This window comes from Labrus mixtus, unplaced genomic scaffold (genome assembly GCF_963584025.1).
Source record: "Labrus mixtus unplaced genomic scaffold, fLabMix1.1 SCAFFOLD_51, whole genome shotgun sequence".
NCBI classification, from domain to species: domain Eukaryota; kingdom Metazoa; phylum Chordata; class Actinopteri; order Labriformes; family Labridae; genus Labrus; species Labrus mixtus.
The window spans coordinates 55,001-72,500 of record NW_026870359.1 but is presented as its reverse complement, the minus strand read 5'-3'; the positions used below and the strand labels follow the sequence as shown (position 1 = coordinate 72,500).

Sequence of the window (17,500 nt, the reverse complement as noted above, 5' to 3'; positions counted from 1 at the left end):
ATGGCCATACCACCCTGAACACGCCTGATCTCGTCCGATCTCGGAAGCTAAGCAGGGTAGGGCCTGGTTAGTACTTGGATGGGAGACCGCCTGGGAATACCAGGTGCTTTAAGTTTTTTCATTTTTTTGATCATATGTTTTTTTTTTATCATATAGAGACATATTCACATGTCCAAAAATTCAGCCAGAATCAAGGGCATGACATCTTTAAAAGGCCCCTTTCTGCATACAATAATGGCTTACGGCCATACCACCCTGAACACGCCCGATCTCGTCCGATCTCGGAAGCTAAGCAGGGTCGGGCCTGGTTAGTACTTGGATGGGAGACCACCTGGGAATACCAGGTGCTGTAAGCATTTTCATTTTTTTGATCATATGTTTTTTTTTATCATATAGAGACATATTCACATGTCCAAAAATTCAGCCAGAATCAAGGGCATGACATCTTTAAAAGGCCCCTTTCTGCACACAATAATGGCTTACGGCCAAACCACCCTGAACTCGTCCGATCTTGGAAGCTAAGCAGGGTCGGGCCTGGTTAGTACTTGGATGGGAGACCGCCTGGGAATACCAGACGCTGTAAGCTTTTTTTATTTTTTTGATCATATGTTTTTTTTTTATCATAGAGAGACATATTCACATGTCCAAAAATTCAGCCAGAATCAAGGGCATGACATCTTTAAAAGGCCCCTGTCTGCAGACAATAATGGCTTACGGCCATACCACCCTGAACACGCCCGATCTCGTTCGATCTCAGAAGCTAAGCAGGGTCAGGCCGGGTTAGTACTTGGATGGGAGACCGCCTGGGAATACCAGGTGCTGTAAGTTTTTTCATTTTTTTGATCATATGTTTTTTTTTTTATCATATAGAGACATATTCACATGTCAAAAAATTCAGCCAGAAACAAGGGCATAACATCTTTAAAAGGCCCCTATCTGCACACAATAATGGCTTACGGCCATACCACCCTTAACACGCCCGATCTCGTCCCATCTTGGAAGCTAAGCAGGGTCGGGCCTGGTTAGTACTTGAATGGGAGACCGCCTGGGAATACCAGATGCTGTAAGCTTTTTTTATTTTTTTGATCATATGTTTTTTTTATCATATAGAGACATATTCACATGTCCACAAATTCAGCCAGAATCAAGGGCATGACATCTTTAAAAGGCCCCTGTCTGCATGCAATAATGGCTTACGGCCATACCACCCTGAACACGCCCGATCTCGGAAGCTAAGCAGGGTCGGGCCTGGTTAGTACTTGGATGGGAGACCACCTGGGAATACCAGGTGCTGTAAGCTTTTTCATTTTTTTGATCATATGTTTTTTTTTTTATCATATAGAGACATATTCACATGTCCAAAAATTCAGCCAGAATCAAGGGCATGACATCTTTAAAAGGCCCCTCTCTGCACACAATAATGGCTTATGGCCATACCACCCTGAACACGCTTGATCTCATCCGATCTCTGAAGCTAAGCAGGGTAGGGCCTGGTTAGTACTTTGATGGGAGACCGCCTGGGAATACCAGGTGCTGTAAGCTTTTTCATTTTTTTGATCATATGTTTTTTTTTTATCATATAGAGACATATTCACATGTCCAGAAATTCAGCCAGAATCAAGGGCATGACATCTTTAAAAGGCCCCTTTCTGCACACAATAACAGCTTACGGCCATACCACCCTTAACACGCCCGATCTCGTCCGATCTCGGAAACTAAGTAGGGTCGTGCCTGGTTAGTACTTGGATGGGAGACCGCCTGGGAATACCAGATGCTGTAAGCTTTTTCATTTTTTTGATCATATGTTTTTTTTGTTTTATCATATAGAGACATATTCACATGTCCAAAAATTTAGCCAGAATCAAGGGCATGACATCTTTAAAAGGCCCCTTTCTGCACACAATAATGGCTTACGGCCATACCACCCTGAACACGCCCGATCACGTCCGATCTCGGAAGCTAAGCAGGGTCGGGCCTGGTTAGTACTTGGATGGGAGACCGCCTGGGAATACCAGGTGCTGTAAGCTTTTTCATTTTTTTGATCATATGTTTTTTTCTATCATATAGAGACATATTCACATGTCCAAAAATTCAGCCAGAATCAAGGGCATGACATCTTTAAAAGGCCCCTTTCTGCACACAATAATGGCTTACGGCCATACCACCCTGAACACGCCCGATCTCGTCCGATCTTAGAAGCTAAGCAGGGTCGGGCCTGGTTAGTACTTGGATGGGAGACCACCTGGGAATACCAGGTGCTGTAAGCGTTTTCATTTTTTTGATCATATGTTTTTTTTTATCATATAAAGACATATTCACATGTCCAAAAATTCAGCCAGAATCAAGGGCATGACATCTTTAAAAGGCCCCTGTCTGCACACAATAATGGCTTATGGCCATACCACCCTGAACACGCTTTATCTCGTCCGATCTCGGAAGCTAAGCAGGGTAGGGCCTGGTTAGTACTTGGATGGGAGACCGCCTGGGAATACCAGATGCTGTAAGCTTTTTCATTTTTTTGATCATATGTTTTTTTTGTTTTATCATATAGAGACATATTCACATGTCCAAAAATTTAGCCAGAATCAAGGGCATGACATCTTTAAAAGGCCCCTTTCTGCACACAATAATGGCTTACAGCCATACCACCCTGAACACGCCCGATCACGTCCGATCTCGGAAGCTAAGCAGGGTCGGGCCTGGTTAGTACTTGGATGGGAGACCGCCTGGGAATACCAGGTGCTGTAAGCTTTTTCATTTTTTTGATCATATGTTTTTTTCTATCATATAGAGACATATTCACATGTCCAAAAATTCAGCCAGAATCAAGGGCATGACATCTTTAAAAGGCCCCTTTCTGCACACAATAATGGCTTACGGCCATACCACCCTGAACACGCCCGATCTCGTCCGATCTTAGAAGCTAAGCAGGGTCGGGCCTGGTTAGTACTTGGATGGGAGACCACCTGGGAATACCAGGTGCTGTAAGCGTTTTCATTTTTTTGATCATATGTTTTTTTTTATCATATAAAGACATATTCACATGTCCAAAAATTCAGCCAGAATCAAGGGCATGACATCTTTAAAAGGCCCCTGTCTGCAGACAATAATGGCTTACGGCCATACCACCCTGAACACGCCTGATCTCGTCCGATCTCGGAAGCTAAGCAGGGTCGGGCCTGGTTAGTACTTGGATGGGAGACCGCCTGGGAATACCAGGTGCTGTAAGTTTTTTCATTTTTTTGATCATATGTTTTTTTTTTTATCATATAGAGACATATTCACATGTCAAAAAATTCAGCCAGAATCAAGGGCATAACATCTTTAAAAGGCCCCTGTCTGCACACAATAATGGCTTACGGCCATACCACCCTTAACACGCCCGATCTCGTCCCATCTTGGAAGCTAAGCAGGGTCGGGCCTGGTTAGTACTTGAATGGGAGACCGCCTGGGAATACCAGATGCTGTAAGCTTTTTTTATTTTTTTGATCATATGTTTTTTTTATCATAGAGAGACATATTCACATGTCCACAAATTCAGCCAGAATCAAGGGCATGACATCTTTAAAAGGCCCCTGTCTGCATGCAATAATGGCTTACGGCCATACCACCCTGAACACGCCCGATCTCGGAAGCTAAGCAGGGTCGGGCCTGGTTAGTACTTGGATGGGAGACCGCCTGGGAATACCAGGTGCTGTAAGCTTTTTCATTTTTTTGATCATATGTTTTTTTCTATCATATAGAGACATATTCACATGTCCAAAAATTCAGCCAGAATCAAGGGCATGACATCTTTAAAAGGCCCCTTTCTGCACACAATAATGGCTTACGGCCATACCACCCTGAACACGCCCGATCTCGTCCGATCTTAGAAGCTAAGCAGGGTGGGGCCTGGTTAGTACTTGGATGGGAGACCGCCTGGGAATACCAGGTGCTGTAAGTTTTTTCATTTTTTTGATCATATGTTTTTTTTTTATCATATAGAGACATATTCACATGTCCAAAAATTCAGCCAGAATCAAGGGCATGACATCTTTAAAAGGCCCCTTTCTGCATACAATAATTGCTTACGGCCATACCACCCTGAACACGCCCGATCTCGTCCGATCTCGGAAGCTAAGCAGGGTCGGGCCTGGTTAGTACTTGGATGGGAGACCACCTGGGAATACCAGGTGCTGTAAGCGTTTTCATTTTTTTGATCATATGTTTTTTTTTATCATATAGAGACATATTCACATGTCCAAAAATTCAGCCAGAATCAAGGGCATGACATCTTTAAAAGGCCCCTGTCTGCACACAATAATGGCTTATGGCCATACCACCCTGAACACGCCTGATCTCGTCCGATCTCGGAAGCCAAGCAGGGTAGGGCCTGGTTAGTACTTGGATGGGAGACCGCCTGGGAATACCAGGTGCTGTAAGCTTTTTCATTTTTTTGATCATATGTTTTTTTTTTATCATATAGAGACATATTCACATGTCCACAAATTCAGCCAGAATCAAGGGCATGACATCTTTAAAAGGCCCCTTTCTGCACACATAAACGGCTTACGGCCATACCACCCTTAACACGCCCGATCTCGTCCGATCTCGGAAACTAAGTAGGGTCGTGCCTGGTTAGTACTTGGATGGGAGACCGCCTGGGAATACCAGATGCTGTAAAAGCTTTTTCATTTTTTTTGATCATATGTTTTTTTTATCATATAGAGACATATTCACATGTCCAAAAATTCAGCCAGAATCAAGGGCATGACATCTTTAAAAGGCCCCTGTCTGCACACAATAATGGCTTACGGCCATACCACCCTGAACACGCCCGATCTCGGAAGATAAGCAAGGTCAGGCCTGGTTAGTACTTGGATGGGAGACCGCCTAGGAATACCAGGTGCTGTAAGCTTTTTCATTTTTTTTGATCATATGTTCTTTTTTTATCATATAGAGACATATTCACATGTCCACAAATTCAGCCAGAATCAAGGGCATGACATCTTTAAAAGGCCCCTGTCTGCACACAATAATGGCTTACGGCCATACCACCCTGAACACGCCCGATCTCGTCCGATCTCGGAAGCTAAGCAGGGTCGGGCCTGGATAGTACTTGGATGGGAGACCACCTGGGAATACCAGGTGCTGTAAGCGTTTTCATTTTTTTGATCATATGTTTTCTTTTATCATATAGAGACATATTCACATGTCCAAAAATTCAGCCAGAATCAAGGGCATGACATCTTTAAAAGGCCCCTGTCTGCACACAATAATGGCTTATGGCCATACCACCCTGAACACTCCTGATCTCGTCCGATCTCGGAAGCTAAGCAGGGTAGGGCCTGTTTAGTACTTGGATGGGAGACCGCCTGGGAATACCAGGTGCTGTAAGCTTTTTCATTTTTTTGATCATATGTTTTTTTTTTATCATATAGAGACATATTCACATGTCCAAAAATTCAGCCAGAATCAAGGGCATGACATCTTTAAAAGGCCCCTTTCTGCACACAATAACAGCTTACGGCCATACCACCCTTAACACGCCCGATCTCGTCCGATCTCGGAAACAAAGTAGGGTCGTGCCTGGTTAGTACTTGGATGGGAGACCGCCTGGGAATACCAGACACTGTAAGCTTTTTCATTTTTTTGATCATATGTTTTTTTTTTATCATATAGAGACATATTCACATGTCCAAAAATTTAGCCAGAATCAAGGGCATGACATCTTTAAAAGGCCCCTTTCTGCACACAATAATGGCTTACGGCCATACCACCCTGAACACGCCCGATCTCGGAAGCTAAGCAAGGTCAGGCCTGGTTAGTACTTGGATGGGAGACCGCCTGGGAATACCAGGTGCTGTAAGCTTTTTCATTTTTTTTTATCATATGTTTTTTTTTTTTCATATAGAGACATATTCACATGTCCAAAAATTCAGCCAGAATCAAGGGCATGACATCTTTAAAAGGCCCCTTTCTTCACACAATAATGACTTATGGCCATACCACCCTGAACACGCCCGATCTCGTCCGATCTCGAAAGCTAAGCAGGGTCGGGCCTGGTTAGTACTTGGATGGGAGACCGCCTGGGAATACCAGGTGCTATAAGCTTTTTCATTTTTTTGATCATATGTTTTTTTTTTTTCATATAGAGACATATTCACATGTCCAAAAATTCAGCCAGAATCAAGGGCATGACATCTTTAAAAGGCCCCTTTCTGCACACAATAATGGCTTATGGCCATACCACCCTTAACACGCCCGATCTCGTCCGATCTCGGAAACTAAGTAGGGTCGTGCCTGGTTAGTACTTGGATGGGAGACCGCCTGGGAATACCAGATGCTGTAAAAGCTTTTTCATTTTTTTTGATCATATGTTTTTTTTATCATATAGAGACATATTCACATGTCCAAAAATTCAGCCAGAATCAAGGGCATGACATCTTTAAAAGGCCCCTGTCTGCACACAATAATGGCTTACGGCCATACCACCCTGAACACGCCCGATCTCGGAAGATAAGCAAGGTCAGGCCTGGTTAGTACTTGGATGGGAGACCGCCTAGGAATACCAGGTGCTGTAAGCTTTTTCATTTTTTTTGATCATATGTTCTTTTTTTATCATATAGAGACATATTCACATGTCCACAAATTCAGCCAGAATCAAGGGCATGACATCTTTAAAAGGCCCCTGTCTGCACACAATAATGGCTTACGGCCATACCACCCTGAACACGCCCGATCTCGTCCGATCTCGGAAGCTAAGCAGGGTCGGGCCTGGATAGTACTTGGATGGGAGACCACCTGGGAATACCAGGTGCTGTAAGCGTTTTCATTTTTTTGATCATATGTTTTTTTTTATCATATAGAGACATATTCACATGTCCAAAAATTCAGCCAGAATCAAGGGCATGACATCTTTAAAAGGCCCCTGTCTGCACACAATAATGGCTTATGGCCATACCACCCTGAACACTCCTGATCTCGTCCGATCTCGGAAGCTAAGCAGGGTAGGGCCTGTTTAGTACTTGGATGGGAGACCGCCTGGGAATACCAGGTGCTGTAAGCTTTTTCATTTTTTTGATCATATGTTTTTTTTTTATCATATAGAGACATATTCACATGTCCAAAAATTCAGCCAGAATCAAGGGCATGACATCTTTAAAAGGCCCCTTTCTGCACACAATAACAGCTTACGGCCATACCACCCTTAACACGCCCGATCTCGTCCGATCTCGGAAACTAAGTAGGGTCGTGCCTGGTTAGTACTTGGATGGGAGACCGCCTGGGAATACCAGACACTGTAAGCTTTTTCATTTTTTTGATCATATGTTTTTTTTTTATCATATAGAGACATATTCACATGTCCAAAAATTTAGCCAGAATCAAGGGCATGACATCTTTAAAAGGCCCCTTTCTGCACACAATAATGGCTTACGGCCATACCACCCTGAACACGCCCGATCTCGGAAGCTAAGCAAGGTCAGGCCTGGTTAGTACTTGGATGGGAGACCGCCTGGGAATACCAGGTGCTGTAAGCTTTTTCATTTTTTTTTATCATATGTTTTTTTTTTTTCATATAGAGACATATTCACATGTCCAAAAATTCAGCCAGAATCAAGGGCATGACATCTTTAAAAGGCCCCTTTCTGCACACAATAGTGACTTATGGCCATACCACCCTGAACACGCCCGATCTCGGAAGCTAAGCAGGGTCAGGCCTGGTTAGTACTTGGATGGGAGACCGCCTGGGAATACCAGGTGCTGTAAGCTTTTTCATTTTTTTGATCATATGTTTTTTTTTTATCATATAGAGACATATTCACATGTCCACAAATTCAGCCAGAATCAAGGGCATGACATCTTTAAAAGGCCCCTTTCTGCACACAATAACGGCTTACGGCCATACCACCCTTAACACGCCCGATCTCGTCCGATCTCGGAAACTAAGTAGGGTCATGCCTGGTTAGTACTTGGATGGGAGACCGCCTGGGAATACCAGATGCTGTAAAAGCTTTTTCATTTTTTTTGATCATATGTTTTTTTTATCATATAGAGACATATTCACATGTCCAAAAATTCAGCCAGAATCAAGGGCATGACATCTTTAAAAGGCCCCTGTCTGCACACAATAATGGCTTACGGCCATACCACCCTGAACACGCCCGATCTCGGAAGCTAAGCAAGGTCAGGCCTGGTTAGTACTTGGATGGGAGACCGCCTGGGAATACCAGGTGCTGTAAGCTTTTTCATTTTTTTTGATCATATGTTCTTTTTTTATCATATAGAGACATATTCACATGTCCACAAATTCAGCCAGAATCAAGGGCATGACATCTTTAAAAGGCCCCTGTCTGCACACAATAATGGCTTACGGCCATACCACCCTGAACACGCCCGATCTCGTCTGATCTCGGAAGCTAAGCAGGGTCGGGCCTGGATAGTACTTGGATGGGAGACCGCCTGGGAATACCAGGTGCTGTAAGCGTTTTCATTTTTTTGATCATATGTTTTTTTTTTTTCATATAGAGACATATTCACATGTCCAAAAATTCAGCCAGAATCAAGGGCATGACATCTTTAAAAGGCCCCTGTCTGCACACAATAATGGCTTATGGCCATACCACCCTGAACACTCCTGATCTCGTCCGAACTCGGAAGCTAAGCAGGGTAGGGCCTGTTTAGTACTTGGATGGGAGACCGCCTGGGAATACCAGGTGCTGTAAGCTTTTTCATTTTTTTGATCATATGTTTTTTTTTTATCATATAGAGACATATTCACATGTCCAAAAATTCAGCCAGAATCAAGGGCATGACATCTTTAAAAGGCCCCTTTCTGCACACAATAACAGCTTACGGCCATACCACCCTTAACACGCCCGATCTCGTCCGATCTCGGAAACTAAGTAGGGTCGTGCCTGGTTAGTACTTGGATGGGAGACCGCCTCGGAATACCAGACGCTGTAAGCTTTTTCATTTTTTTGATCATATGTTTTTTTTTTATCATATAGAGACATATTCACATGTCCAAAAATTTTGCCAGAATCAAGGGCATGACATCTTTAAAAGGCCCCTTTCTGCACACAATAATGGCTTACGGCCATACCACCCTGAACACGCCCGATCTCGTCCGATCTCGGAAGCTATGCAGGGTCGAGCCTGGTTAGTACTTGGATGGGAGACCGCCTAGGAATACCAGGTGCTGTAAGCTTTTTCATTTTTTTGATCATATATTTTTTTTTATCATATAGAGACATATTCACATGTCCAAAAATTCAGCCAGAATCAAGGGCATGACATCTTTAAAAGGCCCCTTTCTGCACACAATAATGGCTTACGGCCATACCACCTTGAACACGCCCGATCTCGTCTGATCTCAGAAGCTAAGCAGGGTCGGTCCTGGTTAGTACTTGGATGGGAGACCGCCTGGGAATACCAGGTGCTGTAAGCTTTTTCATTTTGTTTGATCATATGTTTTTTTTTATCATATAGAGACATATTCACATGTCCAAAAATTCAGCCAGAATCAAGGGCATGACATCTTTAAAAGGCCCCTTTCTGCACACAATAATGGCTTACGGCCATACCACCCTGAACACGCCCGATCTCGTCTGATCTCGGAAGCTAAGCAGCGTCTGGCCTGGTTAGTACTTGGATGGGAGACCGCCTGGGAATACCAAGTGCTGTAAGCTTTTTCATTTTTTTTGATCATATGTTCTTTTTTTATCATATAGAGACATATTCACATGTCCAAAAATTCAGCCAGAATCAAGGGCATGAGATCTTTAAAAGGCCCCTGTCTGCACACAATAACAGCTTACGGCCATACCACCCTGAACACGCCTGATGTCGTCTGATCTCGGAAGCTAAGCAGGGTAGGGCCTGGTTAGTACTTGGATGGGAGACCGCCTGGGAATACCAGACGCTGTAAGCTTTTTCATTTTTTTGATCATATGTTTTTTTTTTATCATATAGAGACATATTCACATGTCCAAAAATTTAGCCAGAATCAAGGGCATGACATCTTTAAAAGGCCCCTTTCTGCACACAATAATGGCTTACGGCCATACCACCCTGAACACGCCTGATCTCGTCCGATCTCGGAAGCTATGCAGGGTCGGGCCTGGTTAGTACTTGGATGGGAGACCGCCTAGGAATACCAGGTGCTGTAATCTTTTTCATTTTTTTGATCATATATTTTTTTTTATCATATAGAGACATATTCACATGTCCAAAAATTCAGCCAGAATCAAGGGCATGACATCTTTAAAAGGCCCCTTTCTGCACACAATAATGGCTTACGGCCATACCACCCTGAACACGCCCGATCTCGTCTGATCTCAGAAGCTAAGCAGGGTCGGGCCTGGTTAGTACTTGGATGGGAGACCGCCTGGGAATACCAGGTGCTGTAAGCTTTTTCATTTTTTTGATCATATGTTTTTTTTTTTATCATATAGAGACATATTCACATGTCCAAAAATTCAGCCAGAATCAAGGGCATGACATCTTTAAAAGGCCCCTGTCTGCACACAATAATGACTTATGGCCATACCACCCTGAACACGCCTGATGTCGTCCGATCTCGGAAGCTAAGCAGGGTAGGGCCTGGTTAGTACTTGGATGGGAGACCGCCTGGGAATACCAGGTGCTATAAGCTTTTTCATTTTTTTGATCATATGTTTTTTTTTTATCATAGAGAGACATATTCACATGTCCAAAAATTCAGCCAGAATCAAGGGCATGACATCTTTAAAAGGCCCCTTTCTGCACACAATAATGGCTTACGGCCATACCACCCTGAACACGCCCGATCTCTTCCGATCTCGGAAGCTAAGCAAGGTCAGGCCTGGTTAGTACTTGGATGGGAGACCGCCTGGGAATACCAGGTGCTGTAAGCTTTTTCATTTTTTTGATCATATGTTTTTTTTTTATCATATAGAGACATATTCACATGTCCAAAAATTCAGCCAGAATCAAGGGAATGACATCTTTAAGGCCCATTTCTGCACACAATTATGGCTTACGGCCATACCACCCTGAACTCGTCCGATCTCGGAAGCTAAGCATGGTCGGGCCTGGTTAGTACTTGGATGGGAGACCGCCTGGGAATACCAGGTGCTGTAAGCTTTTTCATTTTGTTTGATCATATGTTTTTTTTTATCATATAGAGACATATTCACATGTCCAAAAATTCAGCCAGAATCAAGGGCATGACATCTTTAAAAGGCCCCTTTCTGCACACAATAATGGCTTAAGGACAAACCACCCTGAACTTGTCCGATCTCGGAAGCTAAGCAGCGTCTGGCCTGGTTAGTACTTGGATGGGAGACCGCCTGGGAATACCAAGTGCTGTAAGCTTTTTCATTTTTTTTGATCATATGTTCTTTTTTTATCATATAGAGACATATTCACATGTCCAAAAATTCAGCCAGAATCAAGGGCATGAGATCTTTAAAAGGCCCCTGTCTGCACACAATAACAGCTTACGGCCATACCACCCTGAACACGCCTGATGTCGTCTGATCTCGGAAGCTAAGCAGGGTAGGGCCTGGTTAGTACTTGGATGGGAGACCGCCTGGGAATACCAGGTGCTGTAAGCTTTTTCATTTTTTTGATCATATGTTTTTTTTTTATCATATAGAGACATATTCACATGTCCAAAAATTCAGCCAGAATCAAGGGCATAACATCTTTAAAAGGCCCCTGTCTGCACACAATAATGGCATACGGCCATACCACCCTTAACACGCCCGATCTCGTCCCATCTCGGAAGCTAAGCAGGGTCAACTTTTATCAATCAATCAATCAACTTTTATTTGTATAGCGTCAACTCATAACAAGTGTTATCTCGAGACACTTTACAAGAAGCAGGTAAAATACCTTACTCATTGTCTGTTAACATTACAAAAGAGCAGGTAAAAGACCTTACTCATTGTTATGTTACAAAAAGCAGGTAAAGGACCTTACTTATTGCTATGTTACAAAGATCCGGCCTATCCATCATGAGCACTTTAGCAAAGCAGCAAAAGTTACAGTGGTAAGAAAAAACTGCCTTATTAAAAGACAGAAATCTTCGGCCGGATCCCCGGCTCATGACGAAACAGTCTTCACAGGCCTAGACTGCGCCGGGCTTGGAAAGGGATAGGGGGAGAGATGGGATAAGATGCAGGAAGAGGGATAGAGAGCAAGGGGGGGGGGGGGAGGTAGACCGTCCATCAGCAATCCGGTGGGCAGGGGAGGGGGTGTGGGGGGTTGTTCTGGCAGGCCGCCAACCCACGATCCGGTGGGGAGGGGGTAGTGGTGGGGTGGGGGTTGTTCTGGCAAGCCGTCAACCGATGATCTTGAGGAGCCTAGGGGAGCTCAAGAGCTCCCAGGAAAGTAGGTGGTTAGTGACTGAGATTTATAGATAGATACATGCAGTAATATGATGTACTGTATATGCAGAGAGAGAGAGAGAGAGAGAGAGAGAGAGAGAGAGGAGCTCAAGGTGCCAGTTCCCCCGGTAGTCTAAGCCTATAGCAGCATAACTAAGAGCTGGTCTACACCAGCACCAGCCCTAACTATAAGATTTATCAAAAAGGAAAGTTTTAAGTCTAATCTTAAAAATACAGACTGTGTCTGCCTCCCGGACCCCGGCTGGAAGGCGGTTCCAGAGGAGAGGAGCCCGATAACTGAAGGCTTTACCCCCCATAGTACACTTGGAGACTGTAGGTACCACCAGCAGGCCTGCACTCCTGGACCGCAACGCTCTCAAGGGACAGTACGGCACTAGTAGCTCCTTAAGATAAGATGGTGCCTGGCCATTTAGAGCTTTGTAGGTGAGAAGAAGGATCTTGAATTCTATTCTAGACTGTATAGGGAGCCAGTGCAGAGAAGCCAGGACAGGAGTAATGTGGTCCCATTTCCTGGTTCTGGTCAGTACACGAGCTGCAGCATTCTGGACCCGTTGAAGAGTCTTTAGAGATTTGCCAGAGCACCCTGACAAAAGAGAGTTACAATAATCCAGTCTGGAGGTAACAAATGCATGAACTAGTTTTTCTGCATCACTTTGCGACAGGATATTCCTGATCTTGGATATATTACGAAGGTGAAAGTAGGCTGTTCTTGAAACTTGACTGATGTGAGAGCTAAAAGACATATCTTGATCAAAAATAACTCCTAGATTCCTAACAGTGGTGCTAGATGCCAGGCTGATGTCATTAAGGACAGTCACATCACTAGAAAAAGTCTCTCTGAGGTTCTTAGGGCCTAGCACAATAACTTCAGTCTTGTCTGAGTTAAGTAGCAAAAAATTTCTGGTCATCCAGGTCCTAACGTCCTTAAGGCATGTTTCTAGCTGACATAACTGACTGGTACCATCGGGCTTCATTGATACATGAAGCTGAGTATCATCTGCATAACAATGAAACTGTATGGAGTGTTTCCTCATAATATTTCCCAGAGGAAGCATATATAATGTAAAAAGAATTGGTCCAAGCACTGAACCTTGTGGGACTCCATGGCAAACTTTAGTGTGCATAGAGGACTCATCATTAACATGTACAAACTGAGATCGGTCTGATAAGTAGGATTCAAACCAACTTAAAGCAGTCCCTGTAATTCCAAGCAAATGCTCCAGTCTGTACAACAGGATCCGATGGTCAATGGTGTCAAAAGCAGCACTAAGATCTAACAAGACGAGCACAGACAGAAGTCCCCTGTCTGAGGCTAGAAGTAGATCGTTTGTAACTCTAACTAGTGCAGTCTCAGTGCTATGGTGGACTCTAAATCCTGACTGGAACTCTTCAAATAAACTGTTGTCATGGAGAAAGTCACACAGCTGTTTAGCTACCACCTTCTCCAGGATCTTCGAGATAAAAGGAAGGTTGGATATAGGTCTGTAGTTAGCCAGACTTCCTGAGTCCAGAGTAGGCTTTTTAAGTAGAGGTTTGATTACCGCTACTTTAAATGTCTGTGGTACATAGCCTGCCAGTAAAGACATATTGATCATATCTAATATGGAGTTGCTAACTAAGGGAAAGACTTCCTTAAACAGCTTGGTTGGGATTGGGTCCAAAATACAGGTTGACGGTTTCGATGCAGAAAAAATGGAATGTAGCTCTGAAAGGTCGATTGGAGAAAAACAGTCGAGACTAATATCTGGTCCTGGAACTGTCTCTGCCGCAACAGACGTATCTGCACCAGGTAAGGGCAGGAGGTTACCAATTTTGTCTCTGATGTCTAGAACTTTGTTGTTGAAAAAGCTAAGGAAATCATTACTGCTGAGGGCTAGAGGAATACAAGGCTCAATGGAGCCATGACTCTCTGTCAGCCTGGCTACAGTGCTGAAAAGGTATCTAGGATTGCCTTTGTTTTCCTCGATTAGAGAGGAGTAGTAGGCAGCTCGGGCGTGACGTAGAGCCTTCATATATCTTCTATGACTATCCTGCCAGAAAAAACGAGATTCTACCGTTTTGGTCGAACGCCATATTCTTTCAAAATTCCGTGATGATTGTTTCAGAGTACGGGTTTCTGAGTTGAACCATGGAGCCACTCTCCGCCGCTTGACAACCTTCTGTTTCAGGGGAGCAATCGAATCCAGAGTAACTCTCAGCGAATCCACTGCACTATCAACAAACTGATCTAGCTGAGAGGGACTAAAGCTATCGTAAGAGTTTCCAACTGGGTTGAAACACGGTACTGAATCAAAAACAGCTGAAATAGCTTCCTTAAATCTAGCCACAGCACTATCCGACAAACTTCTAGAAAGCACACCTCTTCCAGGCAGAGGTAATTCTAGTAGGACAAAATCAAATGTAATAAAAAAATGGTCTGATAGCAGAGGATTTTCTAGGAAAACTGTAAGGTTATGGATTTCAATTCCATAAGCTAAAACAAGATCCAGGGTGTGGTTAAAATGATGAGTAGGTTCGTTTACACCCTGGGTGAAACCAATAGAGTCTAATAGTGACATGAAAGCTGTGCTCAGGCTATCATTTTCAACATCCACATGGATATTGAAGTCACCTACAACAATTATTCTATCACTGCTAAGGACTAAGTCTGATAAAAATTCTGCAAACTCAGATAAAAACTCAGAATATGGGCCAGGAGGGCGGTAAACTACAGCAACTAGAACTGGCTGAAAGGTTCTTGAGACTGGATGTGGAAGACTAAGAACAAGGCTTTCAAAAGAAGAAAAATTCAGCTTTGGTCGAGGGTTAACTAAAAGACTGGAATTAAAAATAGCTGCTACTCCACCACCTCGTCCGGTGTCTTGAGGTATATGAGTATTAAAATGACTGGGAGGAGTGGATTCATTCAAACTAACATATTCATCTCGACACAGCCAGGTTTCAGTCAAAAAAAGTAAATCAATGTGCTGATCTGATATCAGATCATTCACTAAAAGAGACTTGGATGCTAAGGACCTAATGTTCAAAAGTCCGCAGTGAATCCTCCGATCTTGTAGCAAAATCGTATTCGTAGTTTTGATTCTAATCAGATTCTGATGATTCACGCCGTTTGGATGACTTATAAAAACGCGTTTGGGCCGGGGGACAGACACAGTACCTATAGTATAACTACAGTTCGATTCAGAATTACAGCTATAGTGACTGGGAGACAGATCTAAGGGAGGCGCAGAGAAGTGTGTAAGACTGCAGCTCTGCCTCCTGGTCTGAACTCTGAGTTGTTGTCAGGGTTTTGGACTAATAACCTCTGCTATGTTTCTAGATAATAGAGCTGCACCGTCCAAAGTGGGATGGATGCCGTCTCTAGCTAGCAGACCAGGTTTTCCCCAAAAAGACTGCCAGTTATCTATGAAGCCCACATCGTGTGCTGGACACCACCTCGACAGCCAGCGGTTGAGTGATGACATGCGGCTATACATGTCATCACTGGTCTGATTTGGGAGGGGTCCAGAGAACACCACGGAGTCCGACATCGTCTTAGCAAAAGTACACACCGACTCCACATTAACCTTAGTGACTTCCGACTGGCGTAGTCGGGAGTCATTTGTGCCGACATGAATTACGATTGTATCAAATCTACCTTTAGTCTTTGTCAGCAACTTTAAATGAGATGCGATGTCGCCCGCTCTGGCCCCGGGTATACACCTAACTATGCCCGCTGACTTCGCTAGCTTCACGTTTCGGACTATGGAGTCTCCAATAATCAGAGTTTTATTCTCAGCGGGTGTGTCGCTGAGTGGGGAAAATTTGTTTGAAACGTGAAGTGGTTGGTGGGGAACCGTGTGCTTCGATTTTCGACTATGCTTCCCTCGGACAGTAACCCAGCCACTGCCTCCCGGCTGCTCGGGAGTTACCGGGGGGGAAGCCAAGCTATGTCGGCCCGCACCTGCTACAGGTGGCTGGCTAACTACTGCTGCATACGATGACTCCGACTCAATGGTGCGGAGCCGTCTCTCTAACTCAGACACCCTCGCCTCCAAAGCTAAAAATTAACTACATTTCTTACAAGTATCATTATCACTAAAGGAGGACGAGGAATAACTTAACATCTGACACGTAGAGCAGGAGAGAGCAGGAGAGGGAGAGACAGAAAAAGAAGCCATTGTAAAGCTAACTGCTAGGCTAAGCTAAGAGTAGGTACACAGTAACACAGTGCAGAGGAGAACAGAACAAGCAATTATGCAATACGCTCACCGTAGTACGCTGCTCTGCTCAGGTGCTGCTCGCTGCTCTGCTCAGGTGCTGCTCGCTGCTCTGCTCAGGTGCTGCTCGCTGCTCTGCTCAGGTGCTGCTCGCTGCTCTGCTCAGGTGCTGCTCGCTGCTCTGCTCAGGTGCTGCTCGGCTCGGTCGGGCCTGGTTAGTACTTGAATGGGAGACCGCCTGGGAATACCAGATGCTGTAAGCTTTTTTTATTTTTTTGATCATATGTTTTTTTTATCATAGAGAGACATATTCACATGTCCACAAATTCAGCCAGAATCAAGGGCATGACATCTTTAAAAGGCCCCTTTCTGCATACAATAATGGCTTACGGCCATACCACCCTGAACACGCCCGATCTCGGAAGCTAAGCAGGGTCAGGCCTGGTTAGTACTTGAATGGGAGACCGCCTGGGAATACCAGGTGCTGTAAGCTTTTTAATTTTTTTTGATCATATGATTTTTTTTTATCATATAGAGACATATTCACATGTCCAAAAATTCAACCAGAATCAAGGGCATGACATATTTAAAAGGCCCCTTTCTGCACACAATAATGGCTTACAGTCAAACCACCCTGAACTCGTCCGTTCTCGTCCGATCTCGGAAACTAAGCAGGGTCGTGCCTGGTTAGTAATTGGATGGGAGACCGCCTGTGGAATACCAGATGCTGTAAGCTGTTTCATTTTTTTGATCATGTGTTTTTTTTTTATCATAGAGAGACATATTCACATGTCCAAAAATTCAGCCAGAATCAAGGGCATGATATCTTTAAAAGGCCCCTTTCTGCACACAATAATGGCTTACGGCCATACCACCCTGAACACGCCCGATCTCGTCCGATCTCGGAAGCTATGCAGGGTCGGGCCT

General features: G+C 44.1%; 30 non-coding genes and 21 pseudogenes across 30 annotated transcripts in view; all 51 read left to right on the top strand.

Annotated features, from left to right (window-relative positions):
* LOC132971113 (5S ribosomal RNA) overlaps window positions 1-115 on the top strand; it is a 119-nt gene extending 4 nt beyond the window's left edge. The window contains exon 1 of the ribosomal RNA XR_009672428.1: window positions 1-115. This exon is cut by the window's left edge and continues 4 nt beyond it. This is a non-coding gene — a ribosomal RNA (5S ribosomal RNA).
* Window positions 116-237: 122 nt separating this feature from the next.
* On the top strand, window positions 238-356 carry LOC132971081 (5S ribosomal RNA). Its single transcript, XR_009672398.1, has one exon. It is a non-coding gene; the product is annotated as a 5S ribosomal RNA (ribosomal RNA).
* Window positions 357-477: 121 nt separating this feature from the next.
* On the top strand, window positions 478-586 carry LOC132970859 (5S ribosomal RNA; annotated as a pseudogene).
* Window positions 587-709: 123 nt separating this feature from the next.
* Window positions 710-828, top strand: LOC132971213 (5S ribosomal RNA). Its single transcript, XR_009672522.1, has one exon. It is a non-coding gene; the product is annotated as a 5S ribosomal RNA (ribosomal RNA).
* Window positions 829-951: 123 nt separating this feature from the next.
* On the top strand, window positions 952-1,070 carry LOC132971357 (5S ribosomal RNA; annotated as a pseudogene).
* Window positions 1,071-1,191: 121 nt separating this feature from the next.
* Window positions 1,192-1,300, top strand: LOC132971272 (5S ribosomal RNA; annotated as a pseudogene).
* Window positions 1,301-1,423: 123 nt separating this feature from the next.
* On the top strand, window positions 1,424-1,542 carry LOC132971068 (5S ribosomal RNA). Its single transcript, XR_009672386.1, has one exon. It is a non-coding gene; the product is annotated as a 5S ribosomal RNA (ribosomal RNA).
* A 122-nt stretch (window positions 1,543-1,664) lies between these two features.
* LOC132971328 (5S ribosomal RNA) lies at window positions 1,665-1,783 on the top strand. Its single transcript, XR_009672620.1, has one exon. It is a non-coding gene; the product is annotated as a 5S ribosomal RNA (ribosomal RNA).
* A 125-nt stretch (window positions 1,784-1,908) lies between these two features.
* Window positions 1,909-2,027, top strand: LOC132971175 (5S ribosomal RNA). Its single transcript, XR_009672487.1, has one exon. It is a non-coding gene; the product is annotated as a 5S ribosomal RNA (ribosomal RNA).
* A 121-nt stretch (window positions 2,028-2,148) lies between these two features.
* On the top strand, window positions 2,149-2,267 carry LOC132971121 (5S ribosomal RNA). Its single transcript, XR_009672436.1, has one exon. It is a non-coding gene; the product is annotated as a 5S ribosomal RNA (ribosomal RNA).
* Window positions 2,268-2,388: 121 nt separating this feature from the next.
* Window positions 2,389-2,507, top strand: LOC132971304 (5S ribosomal RNA). Its single transcript, XR_009672601.1, has one exon. It is a non-coding gene; the product is annotated as a 5S ribosomal RNA (ribosomal RNA).
* Window positions 2,508-2,632: 125 nt separating this feature from the next.
* Window positions 2,633-2,751, top strand: LOC132971281 (5S ribosomal RNA). The gene has a single exon (XR_009672582.1). It is a non-coding gene; the product is annotated as a 5S ribosomal RNA (ribosomal RNA).
* A 121-nt stretch (window positions 2,752-2,872) lies between these two features.
* On the top strand, window positions 2,873-2,991 carry LOC132971120 (5S ribosomal RNA). Its single transcript, XR_009672435.1, has one exon. It is a non-coding gene; the product is annotated as a 5S ribosomal RNA (ribosomal RNA).
* Window positions 2,992-3,112: 121 nt separating this feature from the next.
* On the top strand, window positions 3,113-3,231 carry LOC132971004 (5S ribosomal RNA). Its single transcript, XR_009672325.1, has one exon. It is a non-coding gene; the product is annotated as a 5S ribosomal RNA (ribosomal RNA).
* Window positions 3,232-3,354: 123 nt separating this feature from the next.
* LOC132971356 (5S ribosomal RNA) lies at window positions 3,355-3,473 on the top strand (annotated as a pseudogene).
* Window positions 3,474-3,594: 121 nt separating this feature from the next.
* Window positions 3,595-3,703, top strand: LOC132971284 (5S ribosomal RNA; annotated as a pseudogene).
* Window positions 3,704-3,824: 121 nt separating this feature from the next.
* Window positions 3,825-3,943, top strand: LOC132971186 (5S ribosomal RNA). Its single transcript, XR_009672497.1, has one exon. It is a non-coding gene; the product is annotated as a 5S ribosomal RNA (ribosomal RNA).
* Window positions 3,944-4,065: 122 nt separating this feature from the next.
* LOC132971211 (5S ribosomal RNA) lies at window positions 4,066-4,184 on the top strand. Its single transcript, XR_009672520.1, has one exon. It is a non-coding gene; the product is annotated as a 5S ribosomal RNA (ribosomal RNA).
* A 121-nt stretch (window positions 4,185-4,305) lies between these two features.
* On the top strand, window positions 4,306-4,424 carry LOC132971056 (5S ribosomal RNA). The gene has a single exon (XR_009672374.1). It is a non-coding gene; the product is annotated as a 5S ribosomal RNA (ribosomal RNA).
* A 122-nt stretch (window positions 4,425-4,546) lies between these two features.
* Window positions 4,547-4,665, top strand: LOC132970674 (5S ribosomal RNA; annotated as a pseudogene).
* A 123-nt stretch (window positions 4,666-4,788) lies between these two features.
* On the top strand, window positions 4,789-4,897 carry LOC132970712 (5S ribosomal RNA; annotated as a pseudogene).
* A 123-nt stretch (window positions 4,898-5,020) lies between these two features.
* Window positions 5,021-5,139, top strand: LOC132971314 (5S ribosomal RNA). Its single transcript, XR_009672607.1, has one exon. It is a non-coding gene; the product is annotated as a 5S ribosomal RNA (ribosomal RNA).
* A 121-nt stretch (window positions 5,140-5,260) lies between these two features.
* LOC132971063 (5S ribosomal RNA) lies at window positions 5,261-5,379 on the top strand. Its single transcript, XR_009672381.1, has one exon. It is a non-coding gene; the product is annotated as a 5S ribosomal RNA (ribosomal RNA).
* A 122-nt stretch (window positions 5,380-5,501) lies between these two features.
* On the top strand, window positions 5,502-5,620 carry LOC132970664 (5S ribosomal RNA; annotated as a pseudogene).
* A 122-nt stretch (window positions 5,621-5,742) lies between these two features.
* Window positions 5,743-5,851, top strand: LOC132971446 (5S ribosomal RNA; annotated as a pseudogene).
* A 123-nt stretch (window positions 5,852-5,974) lies between these two features.
* LOC132971093 (5S ribosomal RNA) lies at window positions 5,975-6,093 on the top strand. The gene has a single exon (XR_009672410.1). It is a non-coding gene; the product is annotated as a 5S ribosomal RNA (ribosomal RNA).
* Window positions 6,094-6,215: 122 nt separating this feature from the next.
* Window positions 6,216-6,334, top strand: LOC132970723 (5S ribosomal RNA; annotated as a pseudogene).
* A 123-nt stretch (window positions 6,335-6,457) lies between these two features.
* Window positions 6,458-6,566, top strand: LOC132970711 (5S ribosomal RNA; annotated as a pseudogene).
* A 123-nt stretch (window positions 6,567-6,689) lies between these two features.
* Window positions 6,690-6,808, top strand: LOC132971303 (5S ribosomal RNA). Its single transcript, XR_009672600.1, has one exon. It is a non-coding gene; the product is annotated as a 5S ribosomal RNA (ribosomal RNA).
* Window positions 6,809-6,929: 121 nt separating this feature from the next.
* LOC132971062 (5S ribosomal RNA) lies at window positions 6,930-7,048 on the top strand. Its single transcript, XR_009672380.1, has one exon. It is a non-coding gene; the product is annotated as a 5S ribosomal RNA (ribosomal RNA).
* A 122-nt stretch (window positions 7,049-7,170) lies between these two features.
* LOC132971430 (5S ribosomal RNA) lies at window positions 7,171-7,289 on the top strand (annotated as a pseudogene).
* A 122-nt stretch (window positions 7,290-7,411) lies between these two features.
* On the top strand, window positions 7,412-7,520 carry LOC132971445 (5S ribosomal RNA; annotated as a pseudogene).
* Window positions 7,521-7,643: 123 nt separating this feature from the next.
* Window positions 7,644-7,752, top strand: LOC132970653 (5S ribosomal RNA; annotated as a pseudogene).
* Window positions 7,753-7,874: 122 nt separating this feature from the next.
* On the top strand, window positions 7,875-7,993 carry LOC132970778 (5S ribosomal RNA; annotated as a pseudogene).
* A 123-nt stretch (window positions 7,994-8,116) lies between these two features.
* LOC132971444 (5S ribosomal RNA) lies at window positions 8,117-8,225 on the top strand (annotated as a pseudogene).
* Window positions 8,226-8,348: 123 nt separating this feature from the next.
* On the top strand, window positions 8,349-8,467 carry LOC132970690 (5S ribosomal RNA). Its single transcript, XR_009672251.1, has one exon. It is a non-coding gene; the product is annotated as a 5S ribosomal RNA (ribosomal RNA).
* Window positions 8,468-8,589: 122 nt separating this feature from the next.
* On the top strand, window positions 8,590-8,708 carry LOC132971007 (5S ribosomal RNA). Its single transcript, XR_009672328.1, has one exon. It is a non-coding gene; the product is annotated as a 5S ribosomal RNA (ribosomal RNA).
* A 122-nt stretch (window positions 8,709-8,830) lies between these two features.
* LOC132971440 (5S ribosomal RNA) lies at window positions 8,831-8,949 on the top strand (annotated as a pseudogene).
* A 122-nt stretch (window positions 8,950-9,071) lies between these two features.
* Window positions 9,072-9,190, top strand: LOC132971217 (5S ribosomal RNA). The gene has a single exon (XR_009672526.1). It is a non-coding gene; the product is annotated as a 5S ribosomal RNA (ribosomal RNA).
* A 121-nt stretch (window positions 9,191-9,311) lies between these two features.
* On the top strand, window positions 9,312-9,430 carry LOC132971188 (5S ribosomal RNA). Its single transcript, XR_009672499.1, has one exon. It is a non-coding gene; the product is annotated as a 5S ribosomal RNA (ribosomal RNA).
* A 122-nt stretch (window positions 9,431-9,552) lies between these two features.
* Window positions 9,553-9,671, top strand: LOC132971261 (5S ribosomal RNA). The gene has a single exon (XR_009672569.1). It is a non-coding gene; the product is annotated as a 5S ribosomal RNA (ribosomal RNA).
* Window positions 9,672-9,794: 123 nt separating this feature from the next.
* On the top strand, window positions 9,795-9,913 carry LOC132971301 (5S ribosomal RNA). Its single transcript, XR_009672598.1, has one exon. It is a non-coding gene; the product is annotated as a 5S ribosomal RNA (ribosomal RNA).
* A 122-nt stretch (window positions 9,914-10,035) lies between these two features.
* Window positions 10,036-10,154, top strand: LOC132971218 (5S ribosomal RNA). The gene has a single exon (XR_009672527.1). It is a non-coding gene; the product is annotated as a 5S ribosomal RNA (ribosomal RNA).
* A 121-nt stretch (window positions 10,155-10,275) lies between these two features.
* Window positions 10,276-10,394, top strand: LOC132971025 (5S ribosomal RNA). The gene has a single exon (XR_009672345.1). It is a non-coding gene; the product is annotated as a 5S ribosomal RNA (ribosomal RNA).
* Window positions 10,395-10,517: 123 nt separating this feature from the next.
* On the top strand, window positions 10,518-10,636 carry LOC132971241 (5S ribosomal RNA). Its single transcript, XR_009672549.1, has one exon. It is a non-coding gene; the product is annotated as a 5S ribosomal RNA (ribosomal RNA).
* Window positions 10,637-10,758: 122 nt separating this feature from the next.
* LOC132971146 (5S ribosomal RNA) lies at window positions 10,759-10,877 on the top strand. Its single transcript, XR_009672459.1, has one exon. It is a non-coding gene; the product is annotated as a 5S ribosomal RNA (ribosomal RNA).
* Window positions 10,878-10,997: 120 nt separating this feature from the next.
* On the top strand, window positions 10,998-11,106 carry LOC132970657 (5S ribosomal RNA; annotated as a pseudogene).
* Window positions 11,107-11,460: 354 nt separating this feature from the next.
* On the top strand, window positions 11,461-11,579 carry LOC132971155 (5S ribosomal RNA). Its single transcript, XR_009672468.1, has one exon. It is a non-coding gene; the product is annotated as a 5S ribosomal RNA (ribosomal RNA).
* A 5,378-nt stretch (window positions 11,580-16,957) lies between these two features.
* Window positions 16,958-17,066, top strand: LOC132971412 (5S ribosomal RNA; annotated as a pseudogene).
* Window positions 17,067-17,189: 123 nt separating this feature from the next.
* Window positions 17,190-17,309, top strand: LOC132970934 (5S ribosomal RNA; annotated as a pseudogene).
* A 122-nt stretch (window positions 17,310-17,431) lies between these two features.
* LOC132970705 (5S ribosomal RNA) overlaps window positions 17,432-17,500 on the top strand; it is a 120-nt pseudogene continuing 51 nt past the window's right edge.